At 46.5% G+C, this 27,122-nt stretch overlaps 1 protein-coding gene and 1 long non-coding RNA gene across 7 annotated transcripts in view; one reads left to right on the top strand and one right to left on the bottom strand.

Annotated features, from left to right (window-relative positions):
* CRTAC1 (cartilage acidic protein 1) overlaps positions 1-27,122 on the top strand; it is a 1,069,217-nt gene that overhangs the window by 484,116 nt on the left and 557,979 nt on the right. The gene's annotated exons all lie outside the window — the stretch shown is intronic.
* The window catches only part of LOC309563151, a 100,123-nt gene continuing 86,001 nt past the window's right edge, over positions 13,001-27,122 (bottom strand). The window contains exons 2-3 of the long non-coding RNA XR_014225711.1: positions 13,373-13,558; positions 13,001-13,060 (exon numbers count right to left, since the gene is read on the bottom strand). This is a non-coding gene — a long non-coding RNA (uncharacterized lncRNA). The remainder of the gene's footprint in view (positions 13,061-13,372; positions 13,559-27,122) is intronic.

Raw genomic sequence — 27,122 nt, 5'->3', positions numbered from 1 at the left:
TCACAGGACGTCTGTCGCTCAAAAGTAGTCCTAGAACTTCTTTGGAGGGACAGGCGTCCCGTGATTCTGTTTCTGAAATTTTACAGTGAGTTGTCGGGGCAACACTCACGTTAAAATTGCACCACAATCAGGGTGCCTTTGGAAGTGACGGGGATCACAAGCGCATCCCGCGATTTGCAGCAAATTCGTGATCGCGGGCAGAATCACGGCGATTCTGCCCACGATCCGGAAATCCTAGATGTGAACCGAGCCTTATGGATATGCTTTTTCAATCAAAAAGGTTTTTATTTTGTCAAACACAATACAATGTATAAGACCAAACAATCAATTGAATAGAACCTCAAACCAGTAGAGGTATACAGTGGCAGTTGTAATCAGGTAACAATCAAATGAGTCAAAAGTAGAACATATCTATAAAACAAATCCTGCAGGATATTAAACCCCAGCCCTATACCAAGGTGAAAGGTATGATGGGACAACCGGGTGTGACTTTCATGTTATCCTGCAACCTTCCCTCCCACATAATACTCAAACAGTTGAAAACTTGTAGGAAAATGGGAGAAGACCTGCCACTAACCACCAGGGCCGGACTGGCCTAGCGGGATACCGGGAGGTTTCCCGGTGGGCCGCTGGCCCTGGGGCCGCTTTAAGGGCCGCCGCAGCCGCATCGCCGCTTTAAGGGCCGGCGCAGCCGCATCGCCGCTTTAAGGCCGGCGCAGCCGCATCGCCGCTTTAAGGGCCGCCGCAGCGCCGCTTTAATCACTGGGGTCCACTCGTGTGACGTCAGCCGCTGTGAGCTGTCAGGACGCCGACGGTCACGGGGGCGGGACGGTCACGGGGGCGGGGCGGCTCAGCGGCGGGAAAATTGACTAGCTGAGTCAGTGGAGGGAGGCTGGCTGAGCGTGCGGGCGAGGCTGCGAGTGCGACCCGACTGGTAACTGTCACGGGCACGCCGACGCCGATTATGATCCCTCCCTCTGCACTCATCCCCACATTCCCTCCTCCCCGATCCTAAGGGTTTTTGGGTGATGCCAGGTGGGAAGGCAACACATGACTCAGAGCCAAGATATGTCATGTGGGTTTGCCACTGCACCTTCTTTACCCCAACCCCACTCTGCAGTAAAAGACATCTGTGCCCTTCTAACACCCCAGCCCTCCTGAACCCCAGTGCCATCACCTCCAGACCCCCGGCGCCATGCTCCACCTAAACCCCCAGTGCCATACCCATGCCCTCCTGAACCCCAGTGCCATCACCTCCAGACCCCCGGCGCCATGCTCCACCTAAACCCCCAGTGCCATACCCATGCCCTCCTGAACCCCAGTGCCATCACCTCCAGACCCCCGGCGCCATGCCCCACTTAAACCCCCAGTGCCATACCCATGCCCTCCTGAACCCCAGTGCCATCACCTCCAGACCCCCGGCGCCATGCCCCACCTGAACACCCAGTGCCATGCCCATGCCCTCCTGAACCCCAGTGCCATCCCCTCCAGACCCCCGACGCCATGCCCCACCTGAACCCCCAGTGCCATACCCATGCCCTCCTGAACCCCAGTGCCATCCCCTCCAGACCCCCGGCGCCATGCCCCACCTGAACCCCCAGTGCCATACCCATGCCCTCCTGAACCCCAGTGCCATCCCCTCCAGACCCCCGGCGCCATGCCCCACCTGAACCCCCAGTGCCATGCCCTCCTGAACCCCAGTGCCATCCCCTCCAGACCCCCGGCGCCATGCCCCACCTGAACACCCAGTGCCATGCCCATGCCCTCCTGAACCCCAGTGCCGTCCCCTCCAGACCCCCGGCACCATGCCCCACCTGAACCCCCAGTGCCATGCTACTGACCCCCAGCACCATGCCCTCCCTACCCCCAGCGCCATGTTCTCCTGAACACCCAGCGCCATGCCCTCCTGAACCCCCAGCGCCATGCCCTCCTAACCCCCAGCGCCATGCCCTCCTGACCCCCAGCGCCATGCCCTCCTGACCCCCAGCGCCATGCCCTCCTGACCCCCAGCGCCTTGCTCTCCTGAACCCCAAGGCCATGCTCTCCTGAGCTCCCCCTGCCATGCCCTCCTGACCCCCAGCGCCATACCTTCCTGACCCCCAGCCTCATGCCCTCCTGAACCCCAGTGCCATGCCCTCCTGAACCCCAGCGCCATGCCCTCCTGAACTCCCAGCGCCATGCCCTACTGAACTCCCAGCGCCATGCCCTCCTGAACTCTCAGTGCCGTGCCCTCCTGACCCCCCCCCAAAGCCATGCCCTCCTGAACACCCAGCACCATGCCCTCCTGAACCCCAATGCCATGCTCTCCTGACCCCCAGCTCCATGGCCTTCTGACACCATAGCACCATGCCCTTTTGACACCCCAGTTTTCTTGACACCCCAGCCCTCCTGATCCCCCCAATACCATATCCTCCTGTCCACCCCGGTGCCATGCCCTCTTGACACTCCAGCCATCCTGACCCCCCAATACCCTGCCCTCCTGACCCCCCCCCCCTGCACGGTGCCCTTCTGATCCCGTAGTACTGTGCCCCCTTACCCCAGCCCTACATACTGATGACCTCTGTACACTGCCCTATATGCTACCTCTGTACACTCCCCTACATACTACTGACCTCTGTACTCTGCCCTACATACTACTGACCTCTGTACACTGCCCTACATACTACTGACCTCTGTGCACTGCCCTACATACTACTGACCTCTGTACACTGCCCTACATACTACTGACCCCTGTACACTTCCCTACATACTACTGACCTCTGTGCACTGCCCTACATACTTCTGACCTCTGTACACTGCCCTACATACTACTGACCCCTGTACACTGCTCTACATACTACTGACCTATGTACACTGCCCTACATACTACTGACCCCTGTACACTGCTCTACATACTACTGACCTATGTACACTGCCCTACATACTACTGACCCCTGTACACTGCTCTACATACTACTGACCTCTGTACACTGCCCTACATACTACTGACCTCTGTACACTGCTCTACATACTACTGACCTCTGTACACTGCCCTACATACTACTGACCTCTGTACACTGCCCTACATACTACTGACCTCTGTACACTGCCCTACATACTACTGACCTCTGTACACTGTCCTACATACTACTGACCTCTGTACTCTGCCCTACATACTACTGACCTCTGTACACTGCCCTACATACTACTGACCTCTGCACACTGCTCTACATACTACTGACCTCTGTACACTGCCCTACATACTACTGACCTCTGTACACTGCCCTACATACTACTGACCTCTGTACACTGCTCTACATACTACTGACCTCTGTACACTGCCCTACATACTACTGACCTCTGTACACTGCCCTACATACTACTGACCTCTGTACACTGCCCTACATACTACTGACCCCTTTACACTGCCCTACATACTACTGACCTCTGTACACTGCTCTACATACTACTGACACTGGCCAGAAATCAGAGCACATAGCCAGGCTTGAAACTAATCAAGAAAATCCGCTTGCAGTACCAGATGTTCTGCCTTCATGATGGACTCCGGCATCTGACTTGTGGGGGCAACCAATTACCCCCCCAGACTAGACAAAAAAAATGTGAATGAAAGTGAATGACGAGATTCTCACTGAAGCTAACTTTTAAGGTAGGCTAAGTTTATATTTTTACAGTGACATTAGTTTTAGTAGTTTTTTCAGGGTTTTCTTTATGCCATCTTTAATTTTTATTATGGATTTGCTAGTTAATTTGAAAAAAAATAAACGATAAAAAGGGGATTCTAAAAAAGGTAGCTCTGCACCCCGGTGATCTTTGATCTCTTCAATGTTGTTCAGGTAGATCTCCATCTTTTATAGGTTGCCTACCCCTGCTTTAGAGACTCAGTGCTACGTTAGACACGATTATCAGCAAAGAAATGCACTTTCCCCGATATATCGGAGGTGGCCAATATTGCCGATATTTCCGGAAAGTGCGTTTACCGGAGTGATGCCTGCAGCTTGAGGCGTCACCCCGGTACCGGCGTCCATAGCCGACGGTCAGCTGTTTATAATGACAACCGATGCTGAGAAGCCACTCGGCTGTCGTTACAAGGAGCTGGAGGGGAGCCTTCCACGGCTCGTCCAGGTCTCCTGTCCCACTGGGAGACCTGGGCAACCAGCCTGCACGGCTGTCGAATACCCGATCAAAGCCACATTCGGCTCTGATTGGGTCTCCACGCAAAACCCCGGAAGTGATGTCATGAGTAATATCACTTCCGGGTACTGTCTGGCGCCAGATTAAAAAAAATTACGGCATTCAAAACAGCCAAACTTGGCGTTTTTAATGCATTTAAGTGCAGAGGAGGGGTTCCTCCTCTCCCAGATCCCTCCACAAAAGTACTTTTAAAAAAAAAAAAAAAATAAAACATTTTAAATGTACAAAAATATCATCCGATACCGATATGCATTGGCTAAAAGTTCGGTATTGGCAATGAAAAACCTATATCGGTCGATCACTAGTATGAACGTTTACTGGAAGGGGATACAGAGGGTATATTGGGAATCTTAGTGACGAGCGGTATGTGCTCCATATCTCTTTTATAGATGGGGATGTAATACAATCTATGATCACCTGAAAACAGGGTGAGGTGACGTTAAGCTGTTGGGTTGGTATAATAATGTTATGGGGCTGGTTTGAAATTATTTCCAGGGCTGGTTTTTATCCCCAGTCCGGCCCTGCTAACCACCCCCCCCCCCCCCAAGGGGAATTGGGGATTGCTAAATACCTGCCCAGGCCGAGGTCTCCGAGCACCATAAAGGTTGCGAAACATCCGGAGACCCCCTCCTGGGTCCAGTCAAGGGGATCCCACCATTCCTCAGAAATAGTCGACCTGGCCCTCAGGATCCATCTACCAGAGTTAAAACCAGAATTTGCAGATGGAAGGGGGCAACAGCGGCAGGCCGACCCAACTATATCGTCCACTGTCATCGGTGAATACATCACGACATACAAATACAACAAGAAAGGAGGAAAGAAGAAGAGTGGGTGGAAATAGACATAGCTTAGGAGGGGGGATAGTCAAAGGAGGTAGTCACCGGGGGAGTCAAAAAGCAAGCAGGGAAGGAGAAAAATCTATTTCATGCTACAATGTGATCTTGAAATGTAGTTGGATATGCTTTTTAATACATTTTACATGAAAATGCAATATTTATTATTCTTCAGTTCCTTATTATTTTAATATTATTATATAGGGTTTATAACCCCCAACAGTTTGTGCAGTGCTTTAGAATATAAAGGGAGACAATACACTAGCAATACAATTCAATACAGGATGGTTAGGAGGGCCCTGCCCTTGCAATCTAATAGGGAGGGTCTGGTATAATAAAAGGTATTAATTGTGAGGGATGAACTGATGGGAGAAATAGAAGATTCAGTTATTAGCTGAAGGCAAGATAGGCTTCCCTGAAGAGATGGGTTTTCAGGAATCGCCTAAAAGTGGACAAAGTAGGAGATAGATGAACAGAATGGGCTAGCGAGCTCCAGAGAATGGGAGAGGCTCTGGAGAAGTCCTGGAGATGAGCATGGGAGGGGTCGACAAGGGAACTACAGAGCAGGAGGTCTTGGGAGGAGAGGTTTGGGTGCTATTTAGAGATAATATTGGTGATGTAGCTCAGGGCAGAGTTGTAAATGGCTTTGTATGTTATTATTAGTGTTTTGAATTATATTCATTGGGCAATCCAGTGGAGGGATTGGCAGATAGGGATGGCAGACAATGAACAGTTGATAAGGTGGATGAGTCTGGCGACGTTCATGATAGACTGAAGAGAGGATAGCTTGCGAAAAGGTAGGCCAATGAGGAGGGAGTTACAAATAGTCAAGGTGAGAGATAACAAGGGAGTGAATAAGTTTCTTAGTGGTTTTATTGGTTAAAAAGGGGTGTATTTTGGAGACGTTACGGAGGTGAAGTCTACAAGTATTGAACAGTGATTTAAATTGGGGCTGAAAGGACAGGTCAGAGTCCAGGGTTACACCTAGCACCCTAGCATTTTGGGAGGGACTGACCATTGTATTATTGATCTTGATGGAGAAGTCCGGGGAGGGGACGCGGGCAGAGGGGAATATTGTAAACTCAGTTTTAAAAAGATTGAGTTTGAGGAAGTGGTGTGACATCCGTACTGATATGTCAGTTAGTAAGTTAGTAATGCAAGAGGAGACTGAAGGAGTGAGGTGAGGAGTAGAGAGATATATTTGTGTGATCTCAGCATAGACATGGTACTGTAAGCCATTAGATTTTATCAAGTGACCAAGGGAGGAAGTGTAGATTGAGAAGAGGAGGGGTCTGATGACAGAACCTAGGCTGCAGGGATCCTCAAACTACGGCCCTCCAGCTCTTGCAGAACTACAAATCCCATGAGGCATTGCAAAACTCTGACATTCACAGACATGACTGGGCATGATGGGAATTGTAGTTCCTGAACAACTGGAGGTCCATAGTTTGAAGACCCTTGACCTAGGGGAGCCCCTACAGAAAGAGGAAGTGGATAGGAGGAGATAGAGTTATAAGTATCACTGAAGGTGCACTGTGATAGGTAGGAGGAGAATCGGGAGAGAGCAGAGTTTTGGAGGCTGAGAGAGTAGAGTTTTTTGAGGGGGAGGGGATGGTTAACAGTATAAAAGGCCACAGAGAAGTCTAGTAGTATGAGTATAGTGTAGTGGCCATTGGTTTTAGCCATTAGTAAATTATTAGTGAGTTTTAGAAGGGCAGTTTCAGTGAAGTGAAGTAAGTGAAAGCCTGACTGTAAGGGGTCTAGAAGGTCGTTGTCAATGAGGTAGGAGCTCAGACGCTGGTTGTAGACTAAGCCTTCTAAAAGTTTAGAGGTAAACGGGAGCAAGTAGATTGGTCTTAAGCTGTTTAGGCGGTGGGGTCCAGTGAGGTCTTTTTAAATATGGGGGTGATCAGCTTCTGTTTTAGAGGGGAGGGGAGGGGAAGGTGCCATTAGAGAGAGAGAGAGATTGGAGATGTGAGTGAGGGAACATAGGATAGAAGAAGAAGGTGACTGTAGTAGCTGTGAGGGAAGAGGGTCCAGCGGACAGGAAGTAATGCTTGCGTCTGAGAAAACCTTTAGCGACCTATTTTTAATAAAAGCTTCACTTATGTAGCGGCGGTCTTCTCTCTACTTTTCTTTCTTTTTGCTTATACAATGCCAACACATCTGAGGGTTATATTGAAGGTTTTCAACCTCACAAGGAAGGGATGGTCCTGACTAAGCACTCAGCAGGGATGTCTGTGATGTGGCTGTAGAAACTAGGAAATGTCTTCAACATTATAAAACAGGTCCAGTAGAATGTGACCAACTACTACTAGCAAGTGGCTGAGATGTGATATCGACCATTGCAACAGATAGGGTTATAAACTGACACCCAGAGATGCCCCACAGAAGCAAGTACAAATTTGATTGGAGGTGGGCAGTCAGTGTTTCTATACAAGTGGATCTATTAAGGATGACGTGGGCCTTAGATTAGTTTAGCTCAGAGGAAGGGGGTGCGTCCCCTGAAACACGTAAGCTTGCCAATTCAAGTGATGGCTTGGGCCTGGTGATACCGCCCAACTGATGGATTATTCTACAATGGGATTTTATGCTTGCTTATTGTTCTACTTGCGAGTATGTTTTTTTGCGTTTGGCGTTTTTTAATAAAGGTTTTTGATTATGCACTACGCCCTTGCACACTCCTGTTTGTTTTTAACGTTTTCTGTAAAGATTCCCCTGTCTGAGAAGGACTGCACCAGTGGAGTATATCAGTTGAAGTCATCTCTGGAGATTATCATAATCACAGTGTGACACTATTCAGATGTCTGTGCTTCCTGAGCGCTGGGGTGTATGAGTACATTCTTAGCAAAGCCTTATAATTGGTCTATGTAGCACCCTATAGTGTACAGTTTAGAGTGAGGAAAATTGTGTTTGATTCACAGTAGACTGTGTGAGTATGGTTAATTGGTCAGAGTTACTGTAGGTCAGCCTGGAGGGCTCTACAGGTCAGGCCTCTGGTACCTCCCTCTGGTTCTAGAAGCTACTGGAAGTTTCTAGAAGCTAGTGGGTGGAGGTCAAGAGGCTGTGATCTGCGTATTTATGGGAATCTTGCCAATCCCCAGGCAGGAGGCCTGGCAGGGTGGTTGGGTCAGCCTATAAATATTGCAGAGCCTGGCCAGCAGGGTAATCTTCTGCTGGAAGATAGAGTGTTGAGGATGTGTTGTGTAGTCTGGGAGGGGACCCTGAAGCCAAGGAAGGAAGGAAAAAGGACAGAGGGATCTCCACTACCCTACAGCCTCATCCAAGGGACACCCTGGCCAGCATAGGAAAACCTGGAAAGTCTGGGAGGGGACCCTGGGGCAGAGGGGGCTCTGCCTCCAGGCTGGAAGCCAAGGAAGGAAGGAAAAAGGACAGAGGGATCTCCACTACCCTGCAGCCTCATCCAAGGGACACCCTGGCTAGCATGGGAAAACCTGGAAAGCAAGAGGCCTGAACAGCAGTCTTCTCAAAAGCAGCAGGATTTCCAGGGGCAGTGTGAGTACCTCTACACCCCAGGGCCTAAAAGGGAGAAAGCTGCCAGATGCAATATCCATCAAACTTTTCCAGGACAGTGCCAACAGCTAAACCCAGTCCCTTGTCCAGGGACACTTTACTAGGCAGTCAGGTGGGTTGATATTTTCAAGCCAGGGGACATAGAGCTCCTGCAAGCTTGGCCCAAAGTCAAGTGGACCTCTAGGGGGTAGCGCTATATCTTTAAGGAGAAACCCTACATTCCCCTTGATTAATGGAAATAGTAAAGTTTACATTTTCAGATATGGTATCTCATTTATTTATTTATTATTATTAATAATAAAGAAATACACTTTAAAGCATAATAAACTTGTAAAGAGAAGATTTGCATCCACCTGATGAAATGGTAGTGGACATTCTCATATATAGTATTTCATATTTAAATGTCTAAAAAAATAAATCATAAGAAAACTATACTATGCATGTGGCTATAATTACCCCCACCCGAGAGGTGGAGATCTGATCTAGAGAATCTCCATCATTTGTTAAATACTCCATGGCTGTCCAATTAGGAATAGTTTGCAGGGTTGCAGCTTAATAGTCCTGCCACAGCTTCTGGAGAACAATTCACCGATGAAATGTAGAGAAGCTGCTTATTTGCAATGCTAGCTGGGAAGGTGGTAGCTTCCTTGTAGAAAATGTTTGAAGGCTAAAGATCATTGGAGATGAATCCTTCAGGTTTGATAATTGGGCAGATGGGATCTCTGGAGGTCTTTAGTTGTACTTTAAATTGGTTCTTCCCCAGTTAAGCCATGAAAGGAAACCTTGAACTCCATTATATAACACCAGTGCTTTAAGATGAAATACCCAACATGCAAAAGTTCAGAGTTTTATCAGACGTGGCCCTTCCTTCATAATCTTACCACATTTTTAAATCTTTGAAGTGTGCGTGTTTGTTGTATAATCTTCATAGGAATGGTTGACATGAGGAACTGCAGTCAAAGTAAAAGAGCGGCAAATGTAGCGTATGAGGCATTGGAACTGAAATCAAACATATGAAAAATAATCTCCTTAGAGACTGAAGCCCCGTACACACAGGTCGAAAATTGGCAGGGAATTTTCGGCCAACGACCGATCTGCCGATTTTCGGCTTGTTAGTATGATGCTTCCGACAACCGACTCCGACTTTTCGGCAGAAAAAAATCTGGTGTGCAGACTATAAAATTTTTGTTGGCCGTCAACACAACGGCCGATTTTCGTGCAGTCAGTACAGATTTCAACAGGGAAAGATCTGATGAGCAAGTCTGGGCATGCTCAGAGGAGAAAGAACACAAAGAAAACAATCCAACACATGACATCACTTCTGAAGTAGAATTTTGTTGGGCGACAAAATTTGTGTGCAGTCTAGAGCACATTCCAACCAACAAAACACTACTTTGGACAAAAGACGGACGATCGGTCGGCCGGCCGATAATCGTTGCGTGTGTACGGGGCTTAACTGTCCCAATGGTTTTGGCAATCATACCTACTGTATAAGAAAGACTTGATGTAAAATGCATGGAATTGAGTGCAGAGATTTCACATGCCTAGGATAATAATAATAATTTATCTCCAATACTCCTTGATTATCATTCCACCATTTATCCATACATAGGTAACCACACATGACACAAATCGGAGTTCATTGGCCATAGCAGCCTTTTATCAATAAATGATATAAATAACACATTAACATTCAATACAGTATGAATGGAGCCCCAGAGTCCCTGTAGGCATCTCTTCAAGGACCCTTGGGCTCCATTCATAGTACCTGAAGACCAGGCCTATTTCTGACACTTTTTGTTCCCAAGTAAAAATCTGTATTTTTTTTGCTAGAAAATTACTTAGAACCCCCAAACATTATATATAAATATTTTTTAGCAGAGGCCATAGAGTATACAGAGAGTATTGCAAACTTATATATAAGCAAATACTTCACCTCAGACGGATCTTGCCGAAGGGTGACAGAAATCAGGAACTGCCGTCCAACCAGACCAGCTGATGCTGTATTCAGTTGTTCAAAGATAAATATTCAACATTGCTCAACATGTTTCGCCTTTTTGAAAGCTTCATCTGGAGCATTTTAATAGGGTTCTCCTGAAATCGTGGATTTCAGGAGAATGGATCATGTATTTGGTAGAGGATAGGAACCCTTGGAATTGTAACAACCATTGGTGGCGGTTCCCCATCCGGGGAGGGACTTCGTGCTGCTTATAAAAGCAATCCAGCAACTAATTAGGTTCTAGGATTGCTTTTACAAGAAAGCCAACTGCCAGCTGAAAAAAACAATACCAGGAAGATGCCTGGAGCTGCAAGCATCATCCCAGTATAACCACATGAATCCAAAAGACGTACAAGTATATGATTTAGGGGTAAGTGGTTAACAGGGTACTTGCGTAACACTGAATGGTAAGACTCCAACTGGAAAAACACCAGTAGCTCAGGTGAGGCTGCTCTCACACAGCAAGGCTTCCATTGATGGGCACCTAAGAGTAGCTCAAACTAAAGAAATACAGATAGGAGCTCCAGACCAAAACCGGATTAGAGTTCAAGAATATTTTAATTGTTGATAAAAAAAAGCCATATTAAAAACATCAAATGCATTTCAGGAGCATCACCATTTCTCCTTCATCAGGGCCCAACACAAGGTAAAACTTGGATGGACTTCCCAGATCTACATTATATTGTCAAAAGTATTGGGCATGAACTTTAACGGCATCCCAGTCTTAGACCATAGGGTTCAATATTGAGTTGGCCCACCCTTTGCAGCTATAACAGCTTCAACTCTTCTGGGAAGGCTGTCTACAAGGTTTAGGAGTGTGTCTATGGGAATGTTTGACCATTCTTCCAGAAGCGCATTTGTGAGGTCAGGCACTGATGTTGGACAAGATTGTCTGGCTCGCAGTCTGTGCTCTAATTCATCCCAAAGGTGTTCTCTCAGGTTGAAGTCAGGACTCTGTGCAGACCAGTCAATTTCCTTCACTCCATACTCCCTTATCCATGTCTTTATGGACCTTGCTTTGTGCATTGGTGCGCAGTCATGTTGGAACAGGAAGGGGCCATCCCCAAACTGTTCCCACAAAGTTGGGAGCATAACATTGTCCAAAATGTCTTGGTATGCTGACGCCTTAAGAGTTCCCTTCACTGGAACTAAGGGGCCAAGCCGAACCCCTGAAAAACGACCCCACACCATAATCCCCCCTCCACCAAATGATTTGGACCAGTGCACAAAGCAAGGTTCATAAGGACATGGATGAGCGAGTTTGGGGTGGAGGAACTTGACTGGCCTGCCTCAAACCGATAGAACACCTTTGGGATGAATTCGAGAGGAGACTGTGAGCCAGGCCTTCTCGTCCAACATCAGTGCCTGACCTCACAAATGCGCTTCTGGAAGAATGGTCAAACATTCCCATAGACACACTCCTAAACCCTGTGGACTGCCTTCCCAGAGGAGTTGAAGCTGTTACAGCTGCAAAGGGTGGGCCAACTCAATATTGAACCGTATGGACTAAGACTGGGATGCCATTAAAGGTCATGTGCATGTAAAGGCAGGTGTCTATATATAGGTTTCTATATTTCTATTAATGACAATGGCGGCACATGAAAATGCCTGCAAGGTGTATTTTGATCTGATTAGTGTGCATGGTAACCAGCAACTTCCATAGCAACATCTCATTTACTCAACATTTTGATGGTTGGCAAAAATCAACAAAGTACGCAGAATGCATGAAAAACACAAATTGAAAAATGATAAAAAAAATAATAATATCGCACACAGAAAGGTGTAAATCCAGACTAAACCTTAGGTCAGTGACTGGAAAATTATTAAAACCAATGGATCAACATGGCAGCCAGGCAATTAGAGGTCAGCCTTGGCCACCAATGTATGTCTCTCACCGCCGGTTATACCAAGATTTAATGAAGTAATAATAAAGCTCATGTATCGGGCAATGTCTTTTTTTAAGGTTTTATTCAGGCAGGCCATGTTCTTGGTGGTAACATTATAAAAGGACTATATTAGCGTAAATTAGGCTCATACATATTCCAGCTCAGGTTCCATAACTCTATTTAATAAATGTATCCTCTAAAACATAGTGTTTGACTTTGGTCCCTCTGCTGCTGCTCTGGTGCTCTGCTCCTGAGTTGCTGTAAGGTTGGAAGAATAATAAATGGGATGACTGGAAGTCGGGTAAAAGTTTATTGAAATATTACACTTTACAGGAGCTCAATGGTCTGGTTCACATGTTCTACATATACACTCACCAGCCACTTTATTGAGGACGCCGGGTTGGACCCCATTTTGCCTTCAGAACTGCCTTCATTCTTTGTGACATAGATTTAACAAGGCGTTGGAAACATTCCTCAGAGATTTTGGTCCAAATTGACATGTTACTGCAGATGTGTCGGCTGCACATCCATGATGCCAACCCCCCGTTCCACAACATCCCAAAGGTGCTCTATTGGATGAGATCTGGTGATTGTGGAGGCCATTGGAGTACAGTGACCTGATCTGGTGATTGTGGAGGCCATTGGAGTACAGTGACCTGATCTGGTGAGTGTGGAGGCCATTGCATTACAGTGACCTGATCTGGTGAGTGTGGAGGCCATTGGAGGACAGTGACCTGATCTGGTGAGTGTGGAGGCCATTGGAGTACAGTGACCGGATCTGGTGAGTGTGGAGGCCATTGGAGTACAGTGACCTGATCTGGTGAGTGTGGAGGCCATTGGAGGACAGTGACCGGATCTGGCGAGTGTGGAGGCCATTGGAGTGAAGTGACCTGATCCGGTGAGTGTGGAGGCCATTGGAGGACAGTGACCTCATTGTCATGGTGAAGAAACCAGTGGTGGGATGATTAGAGCTTTGTGACATGGTGCATTATCCTAATGGAAGGAGCCATCAGAAGATGGGGACACTGTAGTCATAAAGGGATGGACATGGTCAGCAACAATACTCAGGTAGGCCGTGGTGTTTAACCACTTGCCGACCGGTCACGTTGACCGTACTGCGGCAAAGTAGCACGATTCCGTCCAGCGACGTAGACCTACGTCGCTGGACTCCTCCCCCTGTAGGCGGCGCTTGCGCGCCGCCGGAGGCGCGCTCCCACTGTTTTCATTCACAGCGGGAGTTGGGCCAGGGGAGGAGCGGCGGCGATCGCCGCTGCTCTTCCCCGATCGTCGGGGAATCTAGTTTGGAGATCCACCCGCCTGTGTAAACAGAGCAGGCGGATCTCCTAAGTGACAGGGAGTGACAGATCGCAGTGTTCAGCATAGCTGAACATCCGATCTGTCCCTGACTCACTCAGTCACCTCCCCCCCGACACGTCAGTAAGCACCAGGCATACATTAACCCCTCCCTCTCCAGTAAAATTAACCCCTTCACTGCCAGTGTCATTTTTTACAGTAACAGTGCATATGTATAGCACTGATTACTGCAGTAATGTCACTGGTAACCCCAAAAGTGTCAAAAATGTCAGTCAAGGGTCCGATCTGTCCGCCGCAATGTCGCAGTCCCGCAAAAAAAAACGCAGATCGCCGCCATTACTCATTAAAAAAAAAACACCAAAAATGACAGAAATCTTTCCCTTAGTTAGTAAACGCAATAACTTTTGCGCAAACCAATCAAAATACGCCTATTGTGATTTTTTTTTACCAAAAATATGTAGCAGAAAACAAATTGGCCTAAAATGATAAAAAATTTTGATTTTTACATTTGGGGGGGGGGGGGGGGCGGAATTTCATATAAAAAAATGTGAAAAATATTGTTGTTTTTTCAAAATTGTCGCTCTTTTTTTGTTTATAGCGCAAAAATTAAAAATCGCACAGGTGATCAAATACCACCAAAAGAAAGCTCTATTTGTGGGGAAAAAAGGACATAAATTTAATTTGGGTACAGCGTTGCATGACCGCGCAATTGTCCGTTAAAGTAACGCAGTGCCGCATCGCAAAATATGGCCTGGTCAGGAATGGGGTAAAACCTTCCGGTCATAAAGCGGTTAAAAAAACGCTCATTGAGAATTTTTTTTGTCAAAGACATGTAGCTAAATACATTTTGGCCTAAATATATGACACAAATTGAATATATTGGATATTTTTTAACTGTCAAAGTAGAAAAATATTGTTATTTTTTCAAAATTGTCGCATTTTTTAATTAATATCGCAAAAGGTGATCAAATACCACCAAAAGAAAGCTCTGTTTGTGGGGAAAAAAGGACGTAAATTTCGTTAGGGTACGACGTTGCATGACCGCGCAATTGTCAGTTAAAGTCACACAGTGCCAAATCGCAAAAAGTGGCCTGGATGTAAGACAGCAAAATCCTCCGGTGGTAAAGTGGTTAAACCAGAGGCGTAACTAGAACCTTCAGGGCCCCGGCGCAAGAAACCATGAAGGGCCCCCCGGACCCCTGGCCGAGGCCCTTCCCTTCAAGCCTGGGGCTCTTCCCATTGATCCTGGGGCCCTTTACTCTCATTGCGGGGCCCTTTATTACGGTCCTGCAGCGGGACCCTTTCACAAGTTCTGCAGTGGGCCCCCTTCCTGCCATCTTGGGGCCTCCCCATGGTGGTAGCATGCCAGGGCCCGGTCACAAGTGTGACCATTGCGATCCTGGAAGTTCACCCACTGGAGTCAGTAGTTTTTATTTTTTGGTATTTTTATTGTATTATTTTTTTATCATTTTACTTTATTTTTTACAATGTCACTGACTATGACTCTGTCCATTCAGAAACAGAAAAGTAAGAAGCTGGTAAATTACATATTTACTGACCCCTTCCTGGTTCCCTATTGTGACACATCCCCTCCAGCAGCCAGCAGGAGAGGAAAGGGAGCACAGTTGGGGGGACCAGGGGAGCACACACGGGGCCCAGAGACAGCAGAACACAAGTGAACTAGATAGGAGGAGTGGCGGGGGCAGCATACAGAGGAACCAATCTCCTCCATTTACCTCCTGTGGTTGCAAGAGGAAAAAGGAGGACAGTGATTTCTCTACATGCTGCCCCCGCCGCCCCTCCTATCCAGGTGTACAGGGAAGCCGCACAGGCTGGAGCATGGGGGCCGGTTGTAATTGCAACCCCTGCAACCCCTGTAGTTACACCCCTGGGTTAAACCATGCTCAGTTGGTACTAGGCTGAGAAGCCGCTCGGCTGTCATTACAAGGAGCGGGAGGGGACGTCCCCCTCCTGCAGTTTCCTGTCCCACCGGGAGACCTGGGCATCCTACCTCCACCACCGCCGAAGAGAAGACCCGGGTCTCCATGTAAAAAACCCGGAAGTGATGTCATGACATCACTTCCGGGTACTCAGCGCCAAATTAAAAGAAACTGACAGCATTCAAAACAGCCAAACTTGGTGTTTTGAATGCTTTTCGGGGCCGAGGAGGGGTTTGGGGTCCCTCAACAAGGAGTACCTTTAGGGAAAAAAAATAAATAAATGTTTTTACATGTCCGAAAATATCGGCCGATACTGATATCCGATGACCAAAATATCGGTATCGGCATTAAAAAACTGATATCGGTCGATCACTAATAGTAACCTACCATCCATACTCCATGCAGATAATTGCTTTTGTGTTATTTTATCCTAAAGCTCCAGTGCTACAAAGAACTAGCACTATTAGGCCATCATGCAAGCATACGTATTTTTATGCTTTATTTTTGCAGTTCTTCATATGGAGAGTGTGTCTCTTACGGCTCTGTACTCAACTATTGTTATGAACGTAGATGCTTTGTTTTGCTACAGAGAGCAATTGCGGTGGCCAGTGATACGCATGCCTTTAAATGAGATGGATTGTCAACTCTGGCATTCGTGAGTGTATTTTGTAGCAGAGTTCCCGGACTAAAGGCTTCAGGGAGCAGCCTTATAACGGATAATGGTTGTGCGTTGTCCCTGAATGAGACCTTATCCCTGGCCCAGCGGGAGCAATGCGCATATCGCCACACGCGGCACGCGTTCAATCTTTGGAGCATGTTAGCGAAATAATACTTTCAGGATTTACGATTCCTTCTGTCTTTTGCCTTTTACCATCCTTCCAAAAAAACACGGGTCATAGTCATAATGGAGAACACGGCTAATTTATCATCTCGGCGAGGCTTGCTCGTCCTAATTGCCCTCCAGAGGAAACGTACTTCTATTTGGCAAGGTCCTCTTTCTGCATCCCCAAGTAAATATCCACGTTCCTTCTTTTAAAGTTTGTCCTCTGGGTGCTTTTTGGATCAGACTTGGGTAGGAGATGGATGTGCCGCTCCGCGTCCTCTCGGAATGATTGCCTCAACTTGAGCGAATTTCAGCGTTCTTCGCTTTGATTTAATTTTTGCCTTTCTTCCTTTAAATACAGGAGAGCGCGTTCTTGATTTGTTCCTTGTCTGGAGCTCACATTTTTTAGGCCTTTCTTTCTAGTATATTACCCGTCTGCGGATGTACGTTGCTGCATTGTCAGAGACTCTTACCTATTCTATTGATTTTAACACAAATGTTTCAAGTTACATAGCGAAGAGTGAATTGAAAGTGCCTTAGCGGTGTCTCCAAGTTGTTTTACCGGTGCATATGTATCAAGAGCCACTTGTTCAAAGCAAGCTATCAGGCGCCAACCATTATTTTTTTACTGCAGGTTGGAAAGTAGAGACGAGTGCAGAACACAATCACATAGATTTTGAATTACTTGAATGGGTTTTTTTAAACATTAAAAGCAAACTGTCAGGATTGGAACCCATTGTATTGGTTCATATGCATTACGAGTCTCCTTGTTGTTCAAAGCAAAGAAATCTTACACAAACCATTTTTTTTTCTTTGCATAACTGGTGTGAGTTATTGCCAGAGCTTTTTTTCAGTGGGAACGTGGAGGAACGCTGTTCCGGCACCTCCAGCACTGAATGCATGTAATGCAAGGGGTTCTGGGGTGTGCTGCAGAGTCTATTTATTGAGGTCTATTTTTGCTGGTGGGGGAACTATTGTTGCTGAAGGTGGGTCTTATGTTGCTGTGGGGTCATTGTTGCTAGGACTTGCCATTATAAATGTAGCATACTCCCCTGGGAGATGCTTGAAGCGGGTTCCTCTGGGTTACCCATAGCAACAACTTATGAAATCTTAGTACTTTAACCACTTCAAGACTGCAAGATTTTACCCCCTTCCTGACCAGGGCCTATTTTGCGATTCGGCACTGCGTGACTTTAACGGACAATTGCGCGGTCGTGCGACGCTGTATCTAAACGAATTTGATGTCCTTTTTTTCCCACAAACAGAGCTTTCTTTTGGTGGTATTTGATCACCCGTGCGATTTTTACTTTTTGCGCTATAAACAAAAAAAGAGCGACAATTTAGCAAAAATAACAATATTTTTCACATTTTTTTATATGAAATTCCAAAAAAATGTAAAAATCAAAATTTTTTAACATTTTCAGCCAATTTGTTTTCTGCTACATATGTTTGGTAAAAAAAATCGCAAAAAGCGTATTTTGATTGGTTTGCGCAAACGTTATCTCGTTTACTAACAAAGGGAAAGATTTTTGTCATTTTTTTTTTTTTTTTTTAACGAGTAATGGCGGCGATCTGCGATTTTTTTTTTGTGGGACTGCAACATTGCAACGGACAGATCGGACCCTTGACTGACATTTTTGACCCTTTTGGGGTTACCAGTGACATTACTGCAGTAATCAGTGCTATACATATGCACTGTTACTGTAAAAATGACACTGGCAGTGAAGGAGTTAACTGTATTGGAGAGGGAGGGGTTAAGTGTGTCCTAGGGGCGTGTTTCTAACTGTGATTGGCTGTGGCTACTAGTGTAAGAACAGAGATCAATGGTCCTACATAGTAGAACCGTCTGATCTCCATTCTTACACAGGGAAGAATGACAGGCGGCTTTGTTTACATTAGCCGCCTGCCTTTCTTCCGGTGTAACGGAAGATCGTGAGTGCCCGGCGGACATAGGGTCCGCCGGGCACACGCGCGGGCGGGTCCGTGCCTCCGAGGGCGTGCGCTCGCACCCTAGAGCCTCACAGACTAGCGACGTAGCCCTACGTCGCTTTGCCTGTGAGGGGCTAACCGCCGCAGAAGTAGTCGTGCGGCGGTCGGCAAGCGGTTAAAAGCAAACTGTCAGGATTGGAACCCATTGTATTGGTTCATATGCATTACGAGTCTCTTTTTTTGTTCAAAGCAAAAAAATCTTACACAAACCATTTTATTTTCTTTGCATAACTGGTGTGAGTTATTGGCAGAGCTTTTTTTCAGTGGGAACGTGGAGGAACGCTGTTCCGGCACCTCCAGCACTGAATGCATGTAATGCAAGGCAGAGGCGTAACTAGAACCTTCAGGGCCCCAGTGCAAGAAACCATGAAGGGCCCCCCGGACCCCTGGCCGGGGCCCTTCCCTTCAAGCCTGGGGCTCTTCCCACTGATCCTGGGTCCCTTTACTCTCATTGCGGGGCCCTTTATTACGGTCCCGCAGCGGGACCCTTTCACAAGTTCTGCAGTGGGCTCCCTTCCTGCCATCTTAGGGCCTCCCCACGGTGGTGGAATGCCAGGGCCCGGTTGCAGCAGCCAGCAGGAGAGGGGAGGGAGCACAGTGGGGGGGGGGGGGACCAGGGGAGCACACAGGGGCCCAGAGACAGCAAAACACAAGAACTGGATACAGAGGAACCAATCTCCTCCATTTTCCAGGAGGAAAAAGGAGGACAGTGATTTCTCTACATGCTACCCTCACTGCCCCTCCTATCCAGGTGTACAGGGGAGCCGCACAGGCCCCCTGGAGCATGGGGCCCGGTTGCAATTGCAACCCCTGCAACCCCTGTAGTTACACCCCTGATGCAAGGGGTTCTGGGGTGTGCTGCAGAAAGGGGGGCAAATCCTTCCGGTCTTAAAGTGGTTAATTTGCAGGGATTTCCTCTCACTTCCTGTTTTGGATATGGGACAGGATTGAGGTCTATTTTTGCTGGTGGGGGAACTATTGTTGCTGAAGGTGGGTCTTATGTTGCTGTGGGGTCAGTTGTTGCTAGGACTCTTTCCATTATAAATGTAGCACTACTCCCCAGGGGAGCTGCTTGAAGCGGGTTCCCCTGGGTTACCCACAGCAACAAATTATGAAATCTTAGTACTTTAACCACTTCAAGACCGGAAGGATTTTTCCCCTTAATGACCAGGCCATATTTTGCGATTCGGCACTGCGTTACTTTAACGGACAATTGCGCAATTGTGCGACGCTGTACCCAAATAAAATTGATGTCCTTTTTTTCCCCACAAACAGAGCTTTCTTTTGGTGGTATTTCATCACCTGTGCAATTTTTATTTTTTGCGCTATAAACATAAAAAGAGCGATGATTCTGAAAAAAAAAAAAAAAAACTATATTTTTCACTTCCTGTTATATAACAATCTCAAAAAAAAATTAAAAAATATAAATTTTTTTAACATTTTGGGCCAATATTTTTCACTTTCTGCTATATAACATTCTCAAAAAAATAAATAAATAAAAAATCTATTTTTTTTAACATTTTAGGCCAATTTTTTTTACATTCTGCTGTATAACATTCTCAAAAAAAAAAAAATTAAAAAATCCAATTTTTTTAACATTTTAGGCCAATTTGTTTTCTGCTACATATTTTTGGTAAAAAAAAAAATTGCAATAAGCGTATTTTGATTGGTTTGCGCCATTTTTATTGTTTTTTTTTTACTAGTAATGGCGGTGATCTGCGATTTTTTTTGGGGGACTGCAACATTGCGGCGGACAGATCGGACCCCTAACTGACATTTTTGACACTTTTGGGGGGACCAGTGACATTACTACAGTAATCAGTGCTATAAATATGCACTGTTACTGTAATAATGACACTGGCAGTGGAGGGGCTAACAGTGTGGGTGATCAAGGGGTTAAATGTGTACCTAGGGGCGTGTTTCTAACTGTGGGGGGGGGGGGGGGGTTGTGGCTTGTGAAATGATCATAGAGACCTGTGATCCTATATAGAAGGATCATCACAGGCACTCTGTGATCATTCCAGGGAGAAGAACGGTCAGCTGACCGTTCTTCTCTCTCAGCGTGGAACGATCGTGGGTGTCAGGCGGCAATCGGAGCCGCCTGCCCCATGCATCGGCTTCCCCGCCATCGGTGCACACTCGCCCCCTAGCTGCCTGCGTGCCACCGATATATACCTATGGCGGTTTGTGCAGGAGCTGCTGCCTGCCGCAGTATAACTGCGGCGGGCGGTCGTGAAGTGGTTAAAAGCAGACTGTCAGGATTGGAACCCATAATATAGGATCACAGGTCTCTATGGTCATTTCAGAAGCCACGCCCCCCCCCCCCCCACAGTTACAATCACTCTCCTAGGCTCCCATTTAACCCCTTGATCACCCATAATGTTAACCCCTTCCCTGCCAGTGTCATAGTGTCATTAGTACAGTAACAGTGCATATTTTTAGCACTGATAGTAATCTCAGTTAGGGGTCCGATCTGTTTGCCACAATGTCGCAGTCCTGCTAAAAATCACAGATCGCCGCCATTACTAGTTAAAAAAAAAAAAAAAATTTCATAAATCTTTTTCCGTAGTTAGTAAACTCGATAACTTTTGGGCAAGGCAATCAAAATACGCTTATTGTGATTTTTTTTTTTTTTTACCAAAAATATGTAGCAGAAAACAAATTGGCCTAAAACGTTAAAAAAATTAGATTTTTAAATTTTTTTTTTTTTGGGAATGTTATATAGCAGAATGTGAAAAATTCCGTTTTTCTTTCAAAATTGTCACTTTTTTTTTTGTTTATAGCGCAAAAATTAAAAATTGCACAGGTGATCAAATACCACCAAAAGAAAGCTCTGTTTGTGGGGAAAAAAGGACGTAAATTATGTTTGGGTACAGCGTGGCACGACCGCGCTATTGTCCGTTAAAATAACGCAGTGCAGAATCGCAAAAAATGGCCTGGTCAGAAAGGGGGGCAAATCCTTCCGGTCTTATAGTGGTTAATTTGCAGGGATTTCCTCTCACTTCCTGTTTTGGATATGGGACAGGAAGTGAAGGTAAATCTTCCTAATGGGATTAAGAGGGCAAAAATAAATCTTTCAGGGGACAGGGGTTATAACCCTCCCTTACGTTATCCAAAATAAAAAAAAATAAAAAAAGTTTTGCCTATAGTTCTACTTTAATGAAGGGGTATTATTACGCTGTCCATGGTGCTGAATGCTGTAATACTGGCCAAAGACAAGTTCAAGCGAATCTAAAGGCTGAAAATTTTTTACCTTTATGCATTCTATGCACAAAGGTAAAAAAACCTTCAGTGTGCATCTCCCACCTCAACCCCCCTAATACCTACCTAAGCCCAAAAACCTTAAGTGTGCAGCTCCCCCCTTAACCCCCCTAATACTTACCTAAGCCCTAAAACCTTCAGTATGCAGCTTCCCCCTCAACCCCCCAATACTTACCTAAGCCCTAAAACCTTCAATGTGCAGCTTCCCCCTCAACCCCGCTCAATACTTACCTAAGCCCAAAAACCTTCAGTGTGCAGCTTCCCCCCTCAACCCCCCCCCTAATACTTACCTAAGCCCAAAAACCTTCAGTATGCAGCTTTCCCCCCAACCCCCCTCTTACTACTTACCTAAGCCCAAAATCCTTCAGTGTGCAGCTTCCCCCTCAACCCCCCTCTTACTACTTACCTAAGCCCTAAAACCTTCAGTGTGCAGCTTCCCCCTCAACCCCCCCCCCCTTAATACTTACCTAAGCCCAAAAACCTTCAGTATGCAGCTTCCCCCTCAACCCCCCTCTTACTACTTACCTAAGCCCAAAAACCTTTAGTGTGCAGCTCCCCCTCAGCCCCCCTCAATACTTACCTAAGCCCAAAAACCTTCGGTGTGCAGCTCCCCCTCAACCCCTCCAATACTTACCTAAGCCCTAAAACCTTCAGCGTGCAGCTACCCCCTAAACACCTCCCCCCATTACTTACCTAAGCCCAAAAACCTTCATTGTGCAGCTTCCCCCTCAACCCCCCAATACCTACCTAACCCCAAAAACCTTCAGTGTGCAGCTCCCCCTCAACTTCCCCAATAGTTACCTAAGCCCTAAAACCTTCAGCGTGCAGCTCTCCCCTCAGCCCCCCTTAATACCTACCTAAGCCTAAAAACCTTCTGTGTGCAGCTTCCCCCTTACCCCCCGCTCCCCCCCAATACTTACCTAAGCCCTAAAACCTTCGGTGTGCAGCTCCCCCTCAACCCCTCCAATACTTACCTAAGCCCTAAAACCTTCAGTATGCAGCTTCCCCCCTCAACCCCCCAATACTTACCTAAGCCCTAAATCCTTCAGTGTGCAGCTTCCCCCTCAACCCCCCTCTTACTACTTACCTAAGCCCAAAAACCTTTAGTGTGCAGCTCCCCCTCAGCCCCCCTCAATACTTACCTAAGCCCAAAAACCTTTGTTGTGCAGCTCCCCCTCAACCCCTCCAATACTTACCTAAGCCCTAAAACCTTCAGTATGCAGCTTCCCCCTCCACCCCCCCTCCTATTACTTACCTAAGCCCAAAAACCTTTAGTGTGCAGCTCCCCCTCAGCCCCCCTCAATACTTACCTAAGCCCAAAAACCTTTGGTGTGCAGCTCCCCCTCAACCCCTCCAATACTTACCTAAGCCCTAAAACCTTCAGTATGCAGCTTCCCCCCTCAGCCCCCCTAATACTTACCTAAGCCCTAAAACCTTCAGCGTGCAGCTACCCCCTAAACACTTCCCCCCCATTACTTACCTAAGCCCAAAAACCTTCATTGTGCAGCTTCCCCCTCAACCCCCCAATACCTACCTAACCCTAAAAACCTTCAGTGTGCAGCTCCCCCTCAACTTCCCCAATATTTACCTAAGCCCTAAAACCTTCAGCGTGCAGCTCTCCCCTCAGCTCCCCTTAATACCTACCTAAGCCTAAAACCTTCTGTGTGCAGCTTCCCCCTCAACCCCCCTCTTATTACTTACGTAAGCCCAAAAACCTTCAGTGTGCAGCTCCCCCTCAACCCCCCAATATTTACCTAAGCCCTAAATCCTTCAGTGCGCAGCTTCCCCCTCAACCCCCCCCCCCTCCTATGACTTACCTAAGCCCAAAAACCTTTAGTGCGCAGCTCCCCCTCAACCCCCCTCAATACTTACCTAAGCCCAAAAACCTTCAGTGTGCAGCTTCCCCCCTCAACCCCAACCCCCGCCCATTACTTACCTAAGCCCAAAACCCTTCAGCGTGCAGCTTCCCCCTCACCCCCCCAATACTTACCTAAGCCCTAAAACCTTTAGTGTGCAGCTCCCCCCTCAAGCCCCCCAATAATTACCTAAGCCCTAAAACCTTCAGTATGCAGCTTCCCCCTCAACCCCCTCTTATTACTTACCTAAGCCCTAAAACCTTTAGTGTGCAGCTCCCCCCTCAACCCCCTCTTATTACTTACCTAAGCCCTAAAACCTTCAGTGTGCAGCTTCCCCCTCAACCCCACCCCCCCCCCCCCCAATTACTTACCTAAGCCCAAAAACCTTCAGTGTGCAGCTTCCCCCTCACCCCCCCCCCCCCCAATACTTACCTAATCCCTAAAACCTTTAGTGTGCAGCTGCCCCCTCAACCCCCCCTAATACCTTCCTAAGCCCTAAAACCTTCAGTGTGCAGCTTCCCCCCAACTCCCCTCCCCCCCAATATTTACCTGAGCCCAAAAATCTTCAGTTTGCCCCCTGTTTAGCGGATGATGTCTGGGCCCAGTACAACAGGACTGGTTGTACTGCCTTATCAGTAGCCCTGGATGCAGACGGTGTTCATTGGGATTTGTCCATCTTTATAACTTTAATGGAAGAGTCAATATGAGTTCTCACTTCCACCATATATTGAGTTTTGGCTCCTACTTGATTATCTTCTGATATTTACTATGAATTCCTAAATAATAAGGTTATGCTGCCAACAGATGGTAAAAATATAGAATCCGTTGTTTTGAAAGGACTTTTCTAGTCCTCTACATCCTTTTGATCCTGATAGCTGCTCGGACTCACGGAGTCTCTTCAGGGTAGCGATTTATTCATCTACCTGTTCTGTAAGACTCATAACTTCTTACTATTTGTCTGTCTTTGTGATGCATCTAATTACCCCAGGTAGCTGCAGCCTGGGATCCGACTTCTCCTAAATCAACCTATCACATTACCCTTGCAATGGGCTTTGCATTGATTTTCCTTTTCTCTTTTATGATCTACAAGGCATATCCTGACTGTTGCACAGTTTACCTTAATGACTTTATTCTTTCTCTCATTCCCCGGCCAGCCTCAACTCCTGCCTTTCTCCGCTGCTGTTTTTTTTTTTTTTTTTCCGCAGTAGTTAATGAGTTCCACCAACACTCTTTGAAAGTCTGACTCATTCTTACTTAGCCTAATAAATATGTATACTTCATTTTTTTTTTTTTTTTCATACAAATTACAATTACCGTTATCTGTGCTGATCAGATAATTTATTCCCTCTGAAATACTTCATTAGTTCTCTACTTCCTGGGAGGGGCTGTGAAAACATCGCCGTTCTAATGTATTGCTGCATGTGCTAATAGAATCGTTTTTTGTTTTTGTTTTTTTCTTTTTTTTTTTTGTATTTTAAATTGGATGATTAGCAGTTTTGCACTAAACAATATAATGAGGAAAGTTTGGTGTATGGTTCGCTCTTCACATGAGTAAAGGGGTTAAAGTTTCACTCTGGGCAAAACCCAATATGGGGGGGGGGTTTGTCCCTTGTAACATAGTAAACATAGTAACATAGTAAACCCAAAAAAGACATATATGACTCAGTGCCTTGGAGGACCTTGCCTCACCTATTGTCCTGTGGCATCATCTTAGAACTCTTTGGCAAGACAGAGATTCAGAGAGTGCCATGCTCTGCAGTTTAGGCTTCCAGTCCTTCTGGTGTGCCATACTCTCCTGAGGCCCTGCTGTCGGTCTACTCTTCTCAGGTATGTCTACATGAGATATCTGTTACTGGCCACTAGGTGAATTTAAAAAAAAAAAAGCAAAAAAACAAATGCAGCCATCACACTATCACATCATCCATTGATAAGCCGAACTGCAAGGAGACATTTTTGAGTTTCTTAGGCTTTAGAGGCTTTGAAAGTTTCTTCCACTGATATCTTCCCATGTTGTAAATTTGGCCTTCAGTGTGGGAGAGGTGAGTATGCAAACAAGAGGATATCTGTAGAGAGAGCACAGGCGCCAATCTAAGTACAGCATGAAAGGTTTATTAGATAAACACAAGGTATGGTACTCACAAACAAAGGTGATATAAAGCATTATCCTTAATATCCATAAGGAGGAATGTCAATCCAGTGCTGTATTTCAGGATGGCTTCCAGCGGTCAGGGCTCCCGCAGTCTTTGCTGGTGGTTCAGGCCTGAAGAAGGAGCGCATGCTCCGCAAACACGTTGCCTGCGCCATCACGTCAGTTCCGGGAAGTGACATCACGAGGAGCCCCCTTCTGTTCCAAGACCTAGGAACCACCTGCAAAGACTGCGGGAGCCGTGACCGCTGGAAGCCATGCTGAAATACAGCACTGGATTGACGTTCCTCCAGGGGCGTAACTACAGGGGTTGCAGGGGTTGCAATCGCTACCGGGCCCCATGCTCCAGGGGGCCCGGTAGCAAACCAGTGGGTGAACTTCTAGGATCTCAAAGGTCACACTTGCGACCGGGCCCTGGCATTTCACCACTGTGGGGAGGCCCCAAGATTGCAGGAAGGGGGCCCACTGCAGAACTTGTGAAAGGATCCTGATGCGGGACCATAATAAAAGGCCATGCAATGAGATTAAAGAGCCCCAGGATTAGTGGGAAGAGCCCTGGGCTTGAAGGGAAGGGCCCCGGCCAGGGGTCTGGGGGGCCCTTCATGGTTTCTTGCATCGGGGCCCTGAAGGTTCTAGTTACGCCTCTGCGTTCCTCCTTATGGATATTAAGGATAATGCTTTATATCACCTTTGTTTGTGAGTACCATACCCTGTGTTTATCTAATACACCTTTCATGCTGCTAGATTGGCGCCTGTGCTCTCTCTACAGTTGTTCTCAAGGCCCTTCTTCTTGCTTGCCTCCTGAGTGAATTGTGCATGGACTGTTTAATATGGACATTTGCCTCTAGTAATTTTTATGGACCTTTATATTTATGGACCTTTTATTAGTACAGAATTGTCCTGCTTATTGCTTATCATCTATTGTCCTTTTCTATGGAACCGGTGGGTCCTTAATCTTCCTTTTGTGCCAGTATTATTTGAGGTTTGTCTAAACAAGAGGATATGTTTAATTTATTAGAATAAGAACAAAAACGTAATATATTGTAGATTACTGGTCCTTACTATGGTGGTCTCATTTCCTTTATTTTTTCAAGCTCTTTTTTAATTTTTCGTCCTGGTGATCTTGCCAGAAGCACATTTTCTATCCTATGGAGTCAAAACCAACTCACTGTACTTCATATGGAGGAGCAGCGTTGTCACCCTAGAACAGGAAGTGTGTAAGAACGTGTTGCCATAACCCTGGGGGAGGTGTTCTTACCAAAGATGAACCAGATAGGTCTTATAACAATGAGATAACACCTCAAAGAGCACAGGACACGAGGAACTCACTGGATTTCTGACAGGACCCAT

This window comes from Pelophylax lessonae (assembly GCF_965119305.1).
Source record: "Pelophylax lessonae genome assembly, chromosome: 9".
Taxonomy (NCBI): domain Eukaryota; kingdom Metazoa; phylum Chordata; class Amphibia; order Anura; family Ranidae; genus Pelophylax; species Pelophylax lessonae.
The sequence above is the reverse complement of the archived record's forward strand: the minus strand, read 5'-3'. Positions and strand labels throughout refer to the sequence as shown.